General features: G+C 34.3%; 1 long non-coding RNA gene across 3 annotated transcripts in view; it reads left to right on the top strand.

The window, feature by feature from the left end:
- Nucleotides 1–17,595, top strand: part of LOC149747022 (uncharacterized) — a 190,758-nt gene that overhangs the window by 78,662 nt on the left and 94,501 nt on the right. For 2 of the 3 annotated variants that reach the window (XR_016388490.1, XR_016388491.1), the window contains exon 1: nt 1–17,595. This exon is cut by the window's left edge and continues 10,621 nt beyond it. This is a non-coding gene — a long non-coding RNA (uncharacterized LOC149747022). The other variant, XR_016388489.1, reaches the window with a different exon arrangement.

Genomic DNA, 17,595 nt, shown 5'->3' with positions numbered 1-17,595 from the left:
ACAGCAGTACGACTTCAGAAAACCCTGGACACTGAGTGGACTTTCTAAATATAGCTTTTTCTTTCTATAAAGGTGTTTTACAAGAATGCTATCTTTTGTGAAAATGTGGCCTTTGTAAATGGTACACAGACACTAAGGTCTGTGACTTTTAGACCTAGAAAAGATTTGAAATATTTTCTTAGCCTGGGAATCCACATTTTAGAGGCATAGAAAGAGAAACCCAATGAAATTAATTATTTTACCCACCATCAAACGGCAAACAAGTAATAACGACAGCACTCAAGCCTCTGTCTTCTAACTCCATTGAATGCAGCATAAATAGATTGCAGTAACTGCTTATTTTCATTGTCCTCAACACTACATTTCTTCTGTGCCTTATCCCTCTTCTTTTAAGAGGAATGACAACATTATCTGCAAACTTTACCTATAACTAATTTTTTTTTAATTTTGCTGTTTTGTAACTCATTTTTGAAAAATTCTGTTTCTACGTTGAAAATGTGTAAGGACATTTACCTTCTTTCTTGAAACACCTTTGCCTGCATTTATCACATTTTATTGTTGAACTGTTGTGTAGCAATAAGTACAAAAGCGTGTCTAGTAGAGGAGATAATGTCAGAGGCGACAAGGTGTGTGTATGGGGGGGGTGGGGTTAGAGTTGACATACCTTAAGGGAGATGAGGAGAGAGAGAAGAGAATAGAAATTTTATTTATTTGAAAAAAATATGATTGCAAGTTAGACAATGTTTGGCTAAACTTAATACAGTATAGCTTTCCTTAACTTTAATTCTGGATAAACTTCCACTGTTTACATTGCCACAGACTAGGGAATAAACAAAGCAAAAAGATTTTTGGTACCACCATTTTGTGTTAATTTCATAAAGATTTCTACAAGACTTTTTAAAAATAAATTGAAAAACGAAAGACTTGTCTTTAGCTTATTTTCCCTGCATGCTTGCACTTTAATAAGTTGATAAATGACATTTAAACTCAATAATTATGATTAATTCTGTCCCACAATTTTTACAAGCACTGGTGATTGTGTGCGCCTGCATGTGCGCACCTTTACAACCAGTAAAATAAAGTTCTTGATCAAAAAATTATTATCATTTAGACTATTGAATAAAATCAGATATGATAGAGGGGCCAGCTGTTGGTAGGTTTAAAAGTCACCCTAGGTGATTAATTCATGCAGCAGTGTTGCAGGTCTCTCTTTAGATGAAGCACTTAGAAGTATAACCAAGCATGGCTCTAATTTCATATCTGAGTTCATATTTAGAGTTCTTTGGCAAGTGCTTGCTCTATGTGTTTTTATAGTCTTTGGTTGTGCTCTAAAAATATCAAAATTATGAATTAACAGATATGCAAAAGTGAAATCCTAGAAGATAGGATAAACATGAAGTCCTGTAATTATCACTCAAACAGAACTGGGAATCAGACAAAGACATTCATAAGTCATAATGCTGAAATTAAAATCTTCTAGTTACAGTACAAAAGAATCCTGATTTGTACCACAAGGTAATGAATTCAGTACTTTTCATTTGTTAAATATTTGCTTATTACCCTGCACCGTGCATATAACACTGTTCCAAACTTTGGAGGGCAAACAGGAAAAACAGAAACTCTCTAGCCTCAAGTTGTTTATACTGCAGTCAGTGAAATTTCTCTACTTTGAGATCTTTTAATTCCTCAGTTCATTGTAACATCTTCTTCAGATGAATTGTGTTTTATTTGTTAAAACCAATGTTTAGCACTTTAAGTAGTTTCTTCAATGTTCCTGATAGTGAAATAGAGTCATAATGCTAATTACCAATACTAATTGTAGAATTGATAGGAGAAGTGCTCAAGATCGATAGGAACGTGATTTCGGTAATCTACAAAATGTCTTGAGGTTTCCCAGATAACAACTTGTCTCCCAGACAAAAATGCACTTATTATTTATATTCCAAGCTTATAATTTTTTTGTATCTTAATCATATAGAGATTTTACAACATCTTTTATTTTTTTATTACTTTTTTAAAATTTATTATTATTTTCTTTTGCAGTCCACGGGCCTGTCACTGTTGTGGCCTCTCCCGTTGCAGAGCACAGGCTCCGGACGCGCAGGCTCAGTGGCCATGGCTCACGGGCCCAGCCGCTCTGTGGCATGTGGGATCTTCCCGGACCAGGGCACGAAACCGTGTCCCCTGCATCGGCAGGCAGACTCTAAACCACTGCGCCACCAGGGAAGCCCTACAACATCTTTTAATTCACATTTTAAGATATTTTGTTCAGTGGATTATCTCATTTTGAAACTATTGATTTATATGTACATACTATGTAAATATTAGTATATATTTCTCAATGGCTAGGTTAGTGCTTTCTTAACTACTTAAGTTTGTTTAATTCATATGGTTGTTCTTCAGCATTTCTTTTACTCGCTGGAGCCTATCCTACTGACTTCAAAAAGCCTGAAAAAATCTGAAAATCCCATTTAAAGTAATTGTATGGAAAATCTTTAAAATAACATATAATAATGGTAGAGAAGAAGAGTATTTAACATTGTGCTGAAGATCATTCCACTAATAAAGAGATTAATCAATAATTCTAACATTCAGACATATAATAAAAATGAAAAACATTAATCATAATACTGAGCAGTGACATTTTCAATAAAGGGAGATATTAAATATCGTATAGGAAACTAGTATCTGCAGAGCAGATAAGTTGGCAGTGATTATACATATATTTAAAATATGTTGAAACAGTCATAGACAGTTTTTCTTTTTGGCTGAAAAGAGGCATATTGAAGTGTTTAAGCACTACTTCAACTGGAATAGATATTTAGACGCTCTACAGAAAACACATGATTGCAGAAGAGCAGATATTAGCAGGTGTGTGAATGTGTATGTCTTTAATTAATGCATTTTCACTCATTCAAAAAGGAGAAGACTGCCAAATTTACTTTAAAGGTGGCATTGTGATATGTTAAAGTTCCACTCTTAGACTTTTGCTGCTGTTGCTGTTCCTTTAGTATTCACCAAAGAGTACCGTCCTGTCATTTATCCAAGTTAGAAATCTAGAAGCAATCCTAGGATTCTCATTATAGGGTCCCCTACCTTCATGCTCCCCACTCAATAAGCAACAAATTCTTGGCTCTCCTATGTAGGAAAGCTCTCTCCAATGTACGCCTGCTCTGTCACTCTCCGGGTCCAGCATCTCTGCCTCACCCTCCCATTGAAGTCACTTCTAGTTCATTCTGTGCAGGGCCATTTTTAAACCTTCCTCAGTTCTAGGCAATTGCCCTTTTAGAAGCTTTACCCTAAATGTTATCAAATGCATTAAAATGTGCCCAAGTCACATATCCAATATAATTTATAGATAACTATATGAAAGCTGAGTAACATTGCTGTTGTAGTAATATTAGTTGAAAATATTAATGACACAAGTTTTTATCTCAACTTTGCAGATTTTTTTTCCTATTCTGGAGCCATGTTTTTCAGGTGTCAAACCATTTTCTAAGTCCTTCTCAAATTCCTAGTCCCTAGTGAGTGTGCTTTTACTGTCACAGGGTTGAACAGCCCAGACAGCAAGATGTCTGAAGATGAAGACCATCACATGGTTGAGTAGATCAGATATGTGGATGTTGGAATGCAAAGCGTTTGTAGAAAAAAATATACAAATCAAGGAAGAAATTGCAGTGTCAATTAATATGATGTATATGAGATGATAGTATTAAAAAGCCAGGTTCTGTAGGGATGTCAATAATATATCACCCTACACAGTAATGTCTCAACACTGCAGTATGTGAACTGCTTACATATTAAAAAAAAAATAGGGTTGGCAAACCATCAACAAAAAATTAAGTATAGTATGTTCCAAAATGAATGTTGGAAAATGGCAACTGGTTTTGGAAGTGGTTAAATCACCTATCAGTTTCATGACAATATTTCTAAACCTTTAATATTCCATCTTTAAAACTGAGATAATGAACATTCCTCTTCGATAAATTTGTTGATGAATTTAAACTATACAATTCACATAAACTTCTTAGTGTTATATCTGGCAAATACTTGATATTTTTGTTATTTTTGATAAATAATTAGTAAACAATAGCTGTTTTGTTACTATGGTCATTATTACAACTTAGACCAGACCAGAACAGACCAGAAAATATTACTGAGATTGATTTGATCTTTCATTGTGCTTTTAAAGATGGAAAATTTAATAATGAGTTATTTTGAGAAGAAATGTGTCGATGTTCTAATGTCCTTGCAAAAACTAAATATTTATTGGATGTAGAAAAAATAGTCTAGTTTAATGAGAAGTTATAGATTTTAAAAGTATCTTTCCTCCTTGGACTCATAGAGAGCCAGAAAAGGAGATTAAACAAAGGATTTAGAAAGTATAATATAATAAAGAACAGCACCAGCTCTGGACTCTTAATGCTTTTGTGGTTTTGATGTGAATAACCCCAGGTCCCCATTGTGACATCAGTACTACCATTCACTGTGTAAGGCATGGTCAAGTCGATTAACCTCTCTCTGCTTTCGTTTCTTCATCTGTAATGTGCAAGTAATATTACTTGTCAGTTGCCAACCAGCAGTACTTCTTCAGCTAATTGACTGTGTCAGCAGGGATGCTGCAAAGATTAGCTAATAGATGATTTATAAACCTTTTGAAATATTAAATAAATGATGTAAAAAGCCTTAACAAAAGAAGGACAGAACAAATCATTCCATGCATTAATTCGCTACTTTAGTCATATATATTTTATAAAAAACTTTACAAGCGGTAACCTTCCGTAAAGTGAAAATAGGATAGATTACTTGGATTTCTAGAGTGCTTTTTGTTGCTGTTATTTTTTAAAAATCTTCTGTCATAATTAAGAATACACAGAAGAAAAAATGTATCAGAGGAAATGATTACAGTTCACCTCTTTATATTGATGATAAGTATTATGAGACAGGAAAATTAAATGAATAAGAATAAAGAAACATGCTTTCTGAGCTATCAATACTTTTACTATTGACAATGGGATAACGTTGACAAATTTACTTTACCAGTAAGGATCTTGAGTATGATGATTAAAAATAAATCTACAATATACTTTTTCCAGATGTAAGAACAACATACAAAATCCTGTGCCAAGCATTCTGAGGGGACTCAAAAATCAAAGACCCAGATCTCAAGGAACATATAATATAGGAAGAAGAGCAACATGAAAATAATTAATTCTTGCATAGTGCCAAATTAAATAAATATTATAATAAAGTTATTTATTTTACCTGGAGATTGGGAGGTGTTGTGGCTTGTAAAGTGGGTTTGAAAGATGAGGAGGATTTTGTTGTCATTGGGAGAGAAGGTCACTCCAGGTTGAGAAAAGCAGCATGAGAAGACCAATAAGAGAACACCAGAGATATAGCAAGTGTTTGCTATGATCTAACTTAGTATACATGGGAGAGATAGTATAGGGAAAAAAGCTAGTAAATTAGGTTGGGTTCACATTCTTGAGGGCCATGCAAATAAAGTTACAACTATGTTTTGAGGGTTCCCAGGAGCCACTGAAGATTTTTGAGTATTTTATGTTTAATAAAGTTAATTCTGGTGAAAGTGTAAAGGGTAACTTGGAAAAGAATAAGTTTAGATAAGTAAGTAGTTAGCCTATAATTGCAATAGTCAAGAAAGAGATGATGAAGGGAGTGACCAGACAAAGAACGGAAATGAAGAATACTTAAGAAGCATTGAATGGATAGAATTAAAACAATGAGGTTTGAGAATTGATTAGATGGGAAGAATTAGTGAGATGGAAGTAATTGAACACAATTCTAAGATTTCTATTAATATCATGGATACCTAAGAAAATAGTAGTAATATACACTAAAATGATAAGGATAATAAATAGTTTGGGGGGTGGAGGTAGAGATGCAGCAAAGAGATTCCATTTGAACTTACTGAATTTGAGTTTTTAAGGACAAACATGGGGGAATATCCAATAGGTAGTAAAAATTCCCAAGCTACGCTTCAGCAAAATATCAGGCCCCCAAATTATAGATTTGATAGCCATCTATACACAGTTGGAATTTAAGACAATTGGGGTAAATGGGATTACCAAACAGAACAAAAGAGAGAAAATATATTATTTAATAGTTAAGTGAGAGAAAGAGCAAGAAGAAATATAAGAAGATTATGAGGGAATCAAGAGTACAGTAACTATCAGAGCCAAGGGAGAAAGATGTTTCCGGAAGAGAGGAATAGCAACGTAAAATGTTGTACACAATTTGATATAGGTGATTACAGTGAAAAGCCTGTTGAATTTTGTGATTAATCTGTAATGGTTTTTCTCTGAGAAAACAATTCTGGTAAATTGATAGATATGTAAGCTAAATTGCAAAGGAATTAAAAATAAAGCATTGTAAAGGATGCAGGAAAATTAGCATCTACCTCTTTTTCTGTAAGTTTGAGAGTTAATGAAAGTAAAAGGTGAGTGACAAAAAGAACAGAGCTAAAAGATGAAATATATTTTATACCAGAGAATATGTAAATAATTTTATAGGCATTGGAGAAGCAGGGAAAAGAAAGACTCCGGAAGCACAAGGCAGGATTGAAGGAAAAATAATAGGAGAGAAGATAGAGTCAAGAGCACCAGTCAGGTATTAATGTTGGCAAAAGGACTCAAATAAAAAGATGGCAATTTTGATGTGATGATAAAGAAACAGCAATTGAAGGAATTTATGTAGGATGACCTTGACATTCTCCATAAATTCATTAGGCAAGAGTTTCTATGGAGTGTAAGAAGATGAAATACAAGTGAGACTTAAGAAACACAAAACAATGAAGAAATTGCTGTTTTTAAGGATGGTGAACGGGTCAGCCAGAGATCAACAAAGGAATTTATGAATAGCTTTGTTTTGTATGAATTAGCTTGCCTAATTAGACAGGGAAAATATTTTCTTGAGATAGCCTGTGCTTCTGGCTTTATAACATTTTTAGGCTTAGATTTCTCATTACAAAGTTTTGATTTGTTAAGCACTGTGGGAAGAAAAAAAAAGGATTTGAATCTGGGCTAAAGGAAGTTTCAGAGAAGAAGTTAAGTAATAATACAATTGACTAGGTCATGAATTTACAAAAACAATATGAAAATGTGCCCATGTCAAAACAAGGAAAATATATATATATAATCTTGAATGAAGGCATAAGGATCACAATTATCACATTACTGGGGATCAGAGATGAATTGATGAATAGAGAGAAGATTGAGAATAATAACCATTAGTATCAAATGTTGGAAATTTTTGAACTTGAGAATTTTTATTATACACTGAAAATCAGGGAAGAAGTGACGAACTCCCCCCAACAAATGTAGATGGGTTATTATTTGTAGTAGTATTAGTCAAAAACTTACTGTGAATGAAAACCATCAAAGACAGCCTATTTGATCTCATATTAGGCAAAATTTATTCTAACAATATTTTGTGATTTAAAAAGTCAATGCCTTGGATTTAGAACAAAAGAGGGTTTGACTTCACAGAGTTAATATGTGTTGGCATCATTCTGTGATTCTGAGATTACTTTTTTTAAGTGTGCTTTTGATAGAACACTATCCAAACTCTTCTAAAGGACAATACGTGTCCCATTATACCAAATGGTATTCTAGAGCATGCAGTGTCATGATCTGGCGCAGGATTTATAATTATGCCTTAACAGAGGAGACTTCTGTGGAAATTTTCAAATTGTTGTTATTAACAGGGTATGGTTCTTGATTTCTTCTTTGTTGTCACTTACTCCAAAATGTGACTAGAATATAGCCCAATTCAAGGAAAAGGGGAACTAAGGTAGCATCAAGTTCTGGCACCCTGTCCTGTCTCATGAGACTTAATTTGAAGCCCTCTGATTTGTGAGATTGGGGGGTTGTTCTTAGAAATAAGCTATTAGATTGTTTGTAAGCCTGAATTAGATAAATAAGTAATATTCTTATGCAGGAAAAGAAAAAAGAAAAAGATAGATAGTATTGTACTTAGCATGGAAACAGCTGATTATTTCCAGAATATTTTAGGAATCAAAAACCTGCTTAGTTAAGTTCTTTACAAAAGGGTTCCCTTCTCTAATCCGTAGTGTTTGTCAGATAGCTTCCTGTTACTGTGTAGATCAACAGTTCTCAAAATTTGGTCCCCCAACTCCTGCATGTCCCCAATGACCCTTTCAGTCATTCCCTGAGATACTTGCAGTAGATTCACAAGTTTAAAATAATTTTCATACTAATACTGATGCTATTTACCTTTTTCACTTGGCTGCCATTTGCACTAATGGTGCAAAAGCATGGTGGGGAAAACTGCTGACACCTTAGCATGAATCAGGTCAGTAGCAGCAAACTACTAGTAAGCCTGGTATTCTTCACTGCCACACACTCAGAGTTAATATTTTTAAAATGCAAGATGTACCTAAGAATGTACTTGATTAAGGAGTAAAAATATACTAATTGTCAAATCTTGACCCTTGAGTAGATGTCTTTTTAATATTCTGTGTGATGAAATGGTAAGTCAGTGAAGATGTACCAAACTGCATGGTTGTCTCAAGTAAGTACTTGTGTGACTGCTTGGGTTGAGAGCTAAATTAGCCACTTTTCTCATGAGTCACCATTTTTACTTGAAAGAACAACTGACAAGCAAACTGGGTTTTTTTCAAACTTGGATATTTGGCAGAGATTTTCTTGAAAATGAACAAAGTGAGCTTGTCACTTCAAGAGAAGCAAAATCCAATTGTATCTGTTGCCAGTGATAAAATCTGAGCTTTCAAATAAAAATTACAATTTTGGAAAACTTATTATCGGCCCCTGTGAACTTGTCAGTTTCTCAATTCTTAAAGAATTTTCTGTTGAGATAGGTGGCATTACTAACAAATGTGATATTGTATAATGAAATAAGCTACTATTTGGAAATTTTGCATAACCTGGTGAACCAATATTTTTCCAAATGACCAATACCTGTTATTTTTAAAAATACATATGGGCAAAATATCCATTTAAGTTGCAAAGTAGACAATAGATTTTAATAAAACAGTAAGGGAAGCATATTGATATGGTTTTAGATTCCACATTGCAAAATTTAAAAATCCATAATTATCTGAAAAAGCTATTAAAATTCTCCTCACTTTTCCAACTAAGAAATCTGTGTGAGGCCAGATTTTCTTCATATACTTCAACTGAAACAACATATTGAGACACTGAACGCAGAAGCAGATATGAGAAACCAGGTGCCTTTTGTTAAGCCAGACATTTGCAAAACTAAGCCAGAGAATTTCAAAATGTAAAACAATGCCATTCTTGTCACTATTTTATTTTGGCTTTGGAATATATATTTCATTTCACTAAAAATATATTATTTACTGAAATGTAATGGGCTTTTTATTTATATTTTAAGTGAATTAATAAATATTTAAAATTTACAGTCTTAATTTCACATAATGTAAATATTGGCAGATATAACTATATAAACAAAATCTCATTCGGGGTCTCAGTAATTTTTGATAATGTAATGGATATCTGAGACCAAAACGTTTCAGAAACACTAATGTAGACCAAATCTTAAGCACATAGGAAACTACTCAATGACTTTTAGCAAATTTCACATGATTTTATAAAGTAACACTGGAGAAGTCATGTAACTGCATTTGTAATAATGGTAGAGGAAGAATTTTCCTTCTCTTTTAAAAAAAAATCATACCATTTATATTAGAGAGAAGACTTCAGTGCCTGCTGATGACATTCTCTCCATTCTTTCTTCCAAGTCTGTGAGTCTCATTTTCATGTGTCCCCATTTACAGGAGTAAAATTAGCGTTTTATCCAGTCACCATTTGGCTCATGACTCAATGTCACTGTAAAAATCATTTAAGCAGCTTCATAGACCCAACTTCTTTTAGAATACATCTGTGCGGACACTTCAGTTTGTTTAATACAGGAGACGTAAGTACATACTTTTTCTAGCCTCTTGCAGTCTATCTAAATCTATAAATTATGCTAGGGTGAAATCTGGTTTATTCTCTCAATTTGTGTAAATGATATTTAAAAAGATAGAGGGCATAAGTAAGGGAAAGACCAACACAAATTATGAATCTCAGTTTAGGAATCCATTATACAAACAAAACAATTTTAGAATACCAATATACTGTTTGCTTTGTTAAAAAGGGAGAAAGTGAGGCTTTTTTAAGAAGGGGGGGAAAGAAAGCAAGGTTATTTCTTAGTCATGAATTTTGATTGGATTTTTAGATATCAATATTTAGAAATTTATGCTTTAAAATTTAATCTAATTTTAAATAGTACAGTACTTAAATAATAAAATGTCTTTTCCTCCCTCTAATCAGACTTTGAATATTAGTATAATTAGCTCTTGTACATAACTAGATACAAAAAATAGCACCATATTATCTTGTTTATATCCAATACTACCATTTTGTCATGTCTAGGAAATTCTAATTACAGCAACATAAATAGGAAGCTTTAGTGAAGAGTCAAAGCCCACTTTTGGTAAATTTTTCCAAGTTTTATTCTGATTAGTTTATTTTGCATAAGGCCAGAATGTGTGCTAAGTGCTACTCTATTAAATCTCTACCAGCTGCTGACACTTACTAGACTTTTGTTTTGACTTTTGTCATTTTGGGGTGAACATCTGTCAGCCATAGTCATTTGGCAACAGTTTGCCCAGAATTTCTAAGCTAACTACAAGTCATTATGCAGTGATTATATTGGTGTAAAAGTTATTTCCAATCTCTGGTAGTCATATCAATAAATTGAAAAGCTGTGTCAAGATGTTTAGCTGAAAGGAAAAAAACATAGCTGCCATGCATGTAAAAATTACTGTTTTTGAGCACCTAATGGGAATTCATTAAGGAAGTATAATCATGGAGAGAGAGAAAAAGATACAGAGTTTATAACATGTATATGTTTTGTTTCAAAATGTAATTATATATTTAAATATGCGCTATTTGTCAGCTATTGTTCTTTTTACTGAAATTTAAGTTTATTGTCTGGAGAAAACAAATCTAATAAAAGTGAAATACTACTTTATAATAATAACTATTATAATAATAATTATAATGGCTACCATAATTGAATGCCCAGTACTTTCTATGTTACTTTAGAGGTTTACAATAAGATGCACATCAATCTAGCAAGTATATTTCATAAATGCTTAAGAAGAAAAGGAGTTTACAGAATAATCTGTTCTCATAATTCTCATTATTGTCTTTCACTAAATCCAACTGAAATCTAGATACACACATTTCAAAGGTGAACACAGTATACACATACATCTCTCATAACCCTGTTTCTTCTTCCATGTGCTCATTACTTAGGAATACCCTAAATGAAAATTCAAATTAAGTTTTTGGTTCCCCTCTTATAAATAGAATTAGCACCATCACAGAAATTAACATTCCCAGATATACAAATCATAATGCAGTACTCCTTTTAATTCATATCTTCTCATGGAAAATGTCACCACTTTTTTCTGTCTCACTCTGATATTTCAAATCTTCTTAAAACTATTATCAGCAAAGTGAATTAGATGTAAACTCCCACATACACGAGTATTATTATGGCAGTCTACATTTTTAAAAATGATAATGGCAAAAAACAAGGAACTTTATTGCAAAATACAGTGTTCTTTATGCAAAACCCACAGACCTGGGTTCAAGTCATAGTTCCGTGTGTTATTTAGCAATCACTTAACATCTCTGACTTATTTTCTTCAAATGAAAATGAGGATATTTTTGCCTACTTCATAACATTGTTATCAGATGAGAAATAATAGCAGTTGTGCTATTTTTAAAGCCTATGTTTTCAAATGCCATAAAGAGACTAAGAATGAAAGACAATAACAATGACTTTGAGATGAGCTTATTCCTGTAACCTACTTCACCTTTTTATCAGATATATTTGATAGATATAAGAAGGTCAATGACTGATTCTAAATTTCCACAAAATGTGCCCTTATTTCAAAATGTGACCATAGAAAGAAATCGGTAAAGATATCCAATTCTAAATCTTTAAAGTAACATAGAAACTAAGTACTGCGTTGGTTAATGGTAGTGGAGTAGGTAATGAAAATATCATTATAATAGCACCAAATTACTTCAAGGTCAAAAACTTTATGCAAATTCATAGCTTACTCACAGACAGGCAACCTGGTAAAACAGAAAGAGTGGACTGGGATTTGAAGACCTTCATTCCAACCACTTAATTAACTATGTGAAGATGGGCAGATCATTTGAACTATCTGGTCCTCAGATTTTCCACCTATAAAACCTTCCAGAGTTTTAGGATTTGGTGATTTAGTATAACCCAGGGATAGGGAAATTCTCTGTGGCTACTGATGAAAGGTGATTAATGTATTTCTTCCTCATTGTTCAGTTCTAGTTAACATACTTTTATTCAGCACTGATTATGTGCAAAAGGCTCTACTAGGAATTCTGTGTAGTTAAAATATTAACAAAATGCATTTCCTGTCTTGTCAGAACTTGTGATCTGTCTAGAAGGAGAGGCAACCATGATGCCAGTTAGAATTTTAACTCCTTGTACGGTCACAAATCAAGGCCTGTGGGAGCGCTAGGTGAAGAGATAGGGGAAAGAAGACAAAGAGAAGATGGCATTGGCTGAATTTTGAGGTCTAAATCCATTTCAACAAGCAAGTTTGTCAGGAGAAGGCATTCCAGGTTGAATGACAGACTTGAGCAAATGCACCATCAGAGAAGCTCTGGGAAAACACTGTGCATTTTTCTGTAGCGTACCAAGTATGAGAGTGAGTGGTTAAAGTTAAAGCAGCAAAAGTGGGTTCTTTTCAGATTGTGGGAGAACTCAGCCGTAACCCTGGTAAGAGCCTTTTCTGTGTTTTACAGAGAATAAATATGAGTGACGTCAGATAGAAACCAACGTGACCTGGCAGATGATTAGACATGGACATCAAGTGAGAGGAATAAGTCAAAATATGCCCCAACACAGCGCATTAATGAAGCCAGTCTGCTCTATTTACGTGTTCTGTTGTTGTCTTACTTTGTTTTATTGAAGGTGAAATGTTTGTGCAAAACCAAGTGGAAGTCCCTGTTCAGCAGGCAGTTGCTCTTGTGTGTGAGGACCTTGGGAGAACATTCTAAATAGCAGGTGCAGACGTTTGTATCATCCCTAGTGAGGAATTAGAAGCATTGGGATTAGATGAGTTATTCAAGTAAGAAAGTAAAGAAGGTCAATGACTGATTCTAACTCCCTACAAAATGTGCTCTGATTTCTAAAGGTGACCCTAGAAAGGGAAGTCTGTAAAAAATACAAAGGTCAAATGGGATGGAACCAGGATAGTAAGGGATCATGAAAGCTAAGGAAGTGACAGTTGTTTTTTTTTAAATCAGTACTTACCCACCATGTGCCAAACACTGTGTTAGTCTCTTGAGATACATAAACCAAGTAAATTCTCATAATCTTGAGAACTAAGTATGTTTATCACAATTTATAGATAAAGAACTGAGCACAGAGAGATTAGACATAGCATAAGAAGTAAATGGAAAGTCTGGATTCAAATACAGGTAAGTCTGATTCTTATAATTATTTTACCTCTATAACTTTTAATATACGCTAGGGGAGAGTTTCAAGGAGAATGTAACTGGCAGTGTCATGTGAGCTCAAACAGGATAGACGCTCACAAGAACATTTAACACTAAGCGGTCACTTAATGTTAATACAGATCATTTCAGTGATCTATATGAAAGTAGTCTCTGTAAAACATAGTATATAAAGGCCAATGGAATAGAAAAATTCTAAAGGTTGGTTCAAGGAAAGTGAGAAAATAAAAGTAGTTGAACCCTACTGAGAAGTTTAATGAAGGAAAGAGAAGGTAGTGCAAAGATTTAAGAAGGTTGAGGAATGCGTATTTGGTTGAATGGTTGGTTCATTTTTTTTTTTAGTAAGGAAAGACTTGAACATGCTTATAAGCTTAAGGGAGAGATCCAGAGGAGAAAGAACACTCAAATTATTGAGAAAAAAATGGATGGAGAAAGGCCCTACAGGAGGTAATAGGAAATAGAGTCAATAGCATGCCTTAAAGAGAAAGCAGCTAGTTCATCTAGAAAAGAAACAATAGTGATTTACAGAGAAATGTATTTGATAGGGAGAAATGTAAGAGAACTTGCAGCAGATGTCCTATATCTTCTCCAAGAAGGAAGACGCAAAGTCACCCCTTAAGGCAGGTAGTGTCTGGTTGTGTGGACTACAAAAGGTTTGGAATCCTTCCCACAGAGGGAAGCCATAGGGAAGAGTCAAATAGAGATGAACAAAAGAATTTCCGTTCAACTCAGAGTGTATACTAATAATAGAGTAAAAATGTTTAGTTGAGCCAATTGGCACAATTTTGTGACTTTTTTGGTAACACTTATCCACCCAGTAATGAGATCAGAGAAATTGTACCATGCTGTTTTCCAGGTGAGGCTTAGGAAAGTCAAGGTGACGGTAGAGCAAAGGGACTTCTTGATGCTAATGAGAAGCTACACCAAACGGTGGGCAATTGATCCAGGCTGGGCCTAGATGAAACTAAAACAAAAAGGGTTAAAGGAATTAAAGATATGACCAGTGTGAAGAACAGATTCATTATGAGTAAGAGGAAAAGAAAAAAAATTGGTGGTTATGGTCACAGAAGGGAATTTCCAAATTCAAGATTCTAGAAATGATACAGTTTTGAGTGATCATTGTTTTTACACTTTCACTTAAAGTGCCATTAATGATTATGTCATCCAGCTGTCCTGCTTTACTTATTAGAAAATGGAAGGCCAGGAGGTCAAGTGATTTTCTGTCACTCCATGACCCAATGTCAGGGGCAGGATTCAATCCAGGACCTTCTGAGGAGCATTTGGAAATTTTAAGTAACATGGTAACAACCATTAAATCATATTCCCATAAAAAAGAATGGTGGATATAGTCAAGTGATTGGAACCATAATATAGTCACAGTAAAGCATGCAGTATTCATATATTTCCTATTTCAAAACTTGTATTGTGCTATTCCTCCCTCTTTCCTCTTTTGGCTTCCTCTTACAGAAGAGAGAGTATAAAAGTTTTGCCCAGATTAAATTAACAGCTCCCTCATTAGGCACTGGGAGAAGAACTAAGCTTTAAGGAAAGTGCTACTGACGGCCATCCTGGATTTCACTGTAAATGGCATCAGTTTATTTCAGAGTGACAGTGTGCATGTCCATGATAGTGTATGGGTTCTACCATTTTAGCTTCTTCCACATTTTGTATATGTTGAAAAGACTCCTTTCTCTTGATTATTGGCATGGGTTTTTAATCTTAAACTATAGTAAAATGTAATTGGAATGTTTAGGAATAGGAGGGAAATTGTGTTACTTTAAAGTCCTGTTTAAACAAAATTAATCCAACAGAAATTCATTATTCATATCTTAGTATTCATCCCTCTTATGACCTTCAGGAAAGAATATGAGTTTTTAACATAGAAAAAGACATGAAAGATTTAATTTTTCTCCCTCAGAATGGGAGAAAATATTTGCAAATGAAGCAAATGACAAAGGATTAATCTCCAAAATTGACAAGCAGCTCATGCAGCTCAATAACAAAAAAACAAACAACCCAATCCAAAAATGGGCAGAAGACCTAAATAGACATTTCTCCAAAGAAGATATAGAGTGCCAACAAACACATGAAAGAATGCTCAACATCATTAATCATTAGAGAAATGCAAATCAAAACTACAATGAGATATCATCTCACACCAGTCAGAATGGCCATCATCAAAAAATCTAGAAACAATAAATGCTGGAGAGGGTGTGGAGAAAAGGGAACACTCTTGCACTGCTGGTGGGAATGTGAATTGGTACAGCCACTGTGGAGAACAGTATGGAGGTTCCTTAAAAAACTAAAAATATAACTACCATATGACCCAGCAATCCCACTACTGGGCATATACCCTGAGAAAACCATAATTCAGAAAGAGTCATGTACTAAAATGTTCATTGCAGCTCTATTTACAATAGCCAGGAGATGGAAACAACCTAAGTGTCCATCATCGGATGAATGGATAAAGAAGATGTGGCACATATATACAATGGAATATTACTCAGCCATAAAAAGAAACAAAATTGAGTTATTTGTAGTGAGGTGGATGGACCTAGAGTCTGTCATACAGAGTGAAGTAAGTCAGAAAGAGAAAGACAAGTACCGTATGCTAACACATATATATGGAATCTAAGAAAAAAAAAGGTCATGAAGAACCTAGGGATAAGACAGGAATAGACACAGACCTACTAGAGAATGGACTTGAGGATATGGGGAGGGGGAAGGGTAAGCTGTGACAAAGTAAGAGAGTGGCATGGACATATATACGTAAAATAGATAGCTAGTGGGAAGCAGCCGCATAGCACAGGGAGATCAGCTCGGTGCTTTGTGACCACCTAGAGGGGTGGGATAGGGAGGGTGGGAGGGAGGGAGACGCAAGAGAGAAGAGATATGGGAACATATGTATATGTATAACTGATTCACTTTGTTATAAAGCAGAAACTAACACACCATTGTAAAGCAATTATACTCCAATAAAGAGGTAAAAAAAAAGATTTACATTTGATGATCTTTTGTTATTACATGTATCATATTCTACCTTGTTAAATATTTTCTTCATTAAGTCTTTAATTAAGTATTTGTGTTACCAGGCCTGTTTGGGGAAACTCACTTTCATTGAGTCCTTTGTAATTTTGTAGATTTTATTTCAAAGTTTCAGTCAAGAAAGTTTATTATTCCTCCCAAGGAATGACTTACCAAGGAGGCAACAAGGGAGCTGTGCTCCTGGACTGGGAGCGGTCACTGGCATTGTTTAGAATTGCTGGTGCGTGATGATAATAACAAGCAAACTGGATTTTGGTCAATTTCATTATTGTCCTTAGGTTCTCTGCAAACAATGCCCTTGCTTACTGCTTATCTCTACGGTGGAGCACTTCCACTCCACCTCCCACCACTTTGGTATGCTACTGAGCTCAAGTTCTTTCTGGAGTTGAAGACTGACTAAAATGGTATTAGAGAAGGAGAATTTTATGATCTAAACTGGGTGTCCACAAACTATGGCATGCAGGCCAAATCTGGCCTTATGCCTATTTTTATAAGTTTAGTTTATTACTTTTATTTAATGTATTCTCTTTGAGTACTTTTGTCCTACAACCATAGAGTTGGATAAAGACTATATACCCTCAAAGCCTAAACTATTTACTATCAGGCCCTTTACAAACAATGTTCCCTGACCCTTGATCAAGAATCAAAGCATTACTTGCTTTGTGGACATGTAAGCAAGACAGTTATTTCACATCCATATTATAGGCCAGTAATTTAACAAGTGTCTTTGTTAAATGTTTACCATTGACCAACATTATATTTACCTTTTAATTTTTCTCTGTTTTGTAGCTCCTGCTATGTGAATATTTGTTAGCAGTGACTGATGTGGAAACTACATATGCAGATTTTATTGCTTCAGGAAGAACGGGTAGAAGAAATGCAATACATGATATCCTGGTTTCCTCTGCAAGTGGTAACAGCAATGAATTAGCCTTGAAATTAGCAGGTCTTGATATCAACAAGACAG

This window comes from Delphinapterus leucas, chromosome 17, assembly GCF_059928025.1.
Source record: "Delphinapterus leucas isolate spDelLeu-1000000601 "Yukka" chromosome 17, BTC_Dleu_Yukka2, whole genome shotgun sequence".
NCBI lineage: Eukaryota > Metazoa > Chordata > Mammalia > Artiodactyla > Monodontidae > Delphinapterus > Delphinapterus leucas.
The sequence above is the reverse complement of the archived record's forward strand: the minus strand, read 5'-3'. Positions and strand labels throughout refer to the sequence as shown.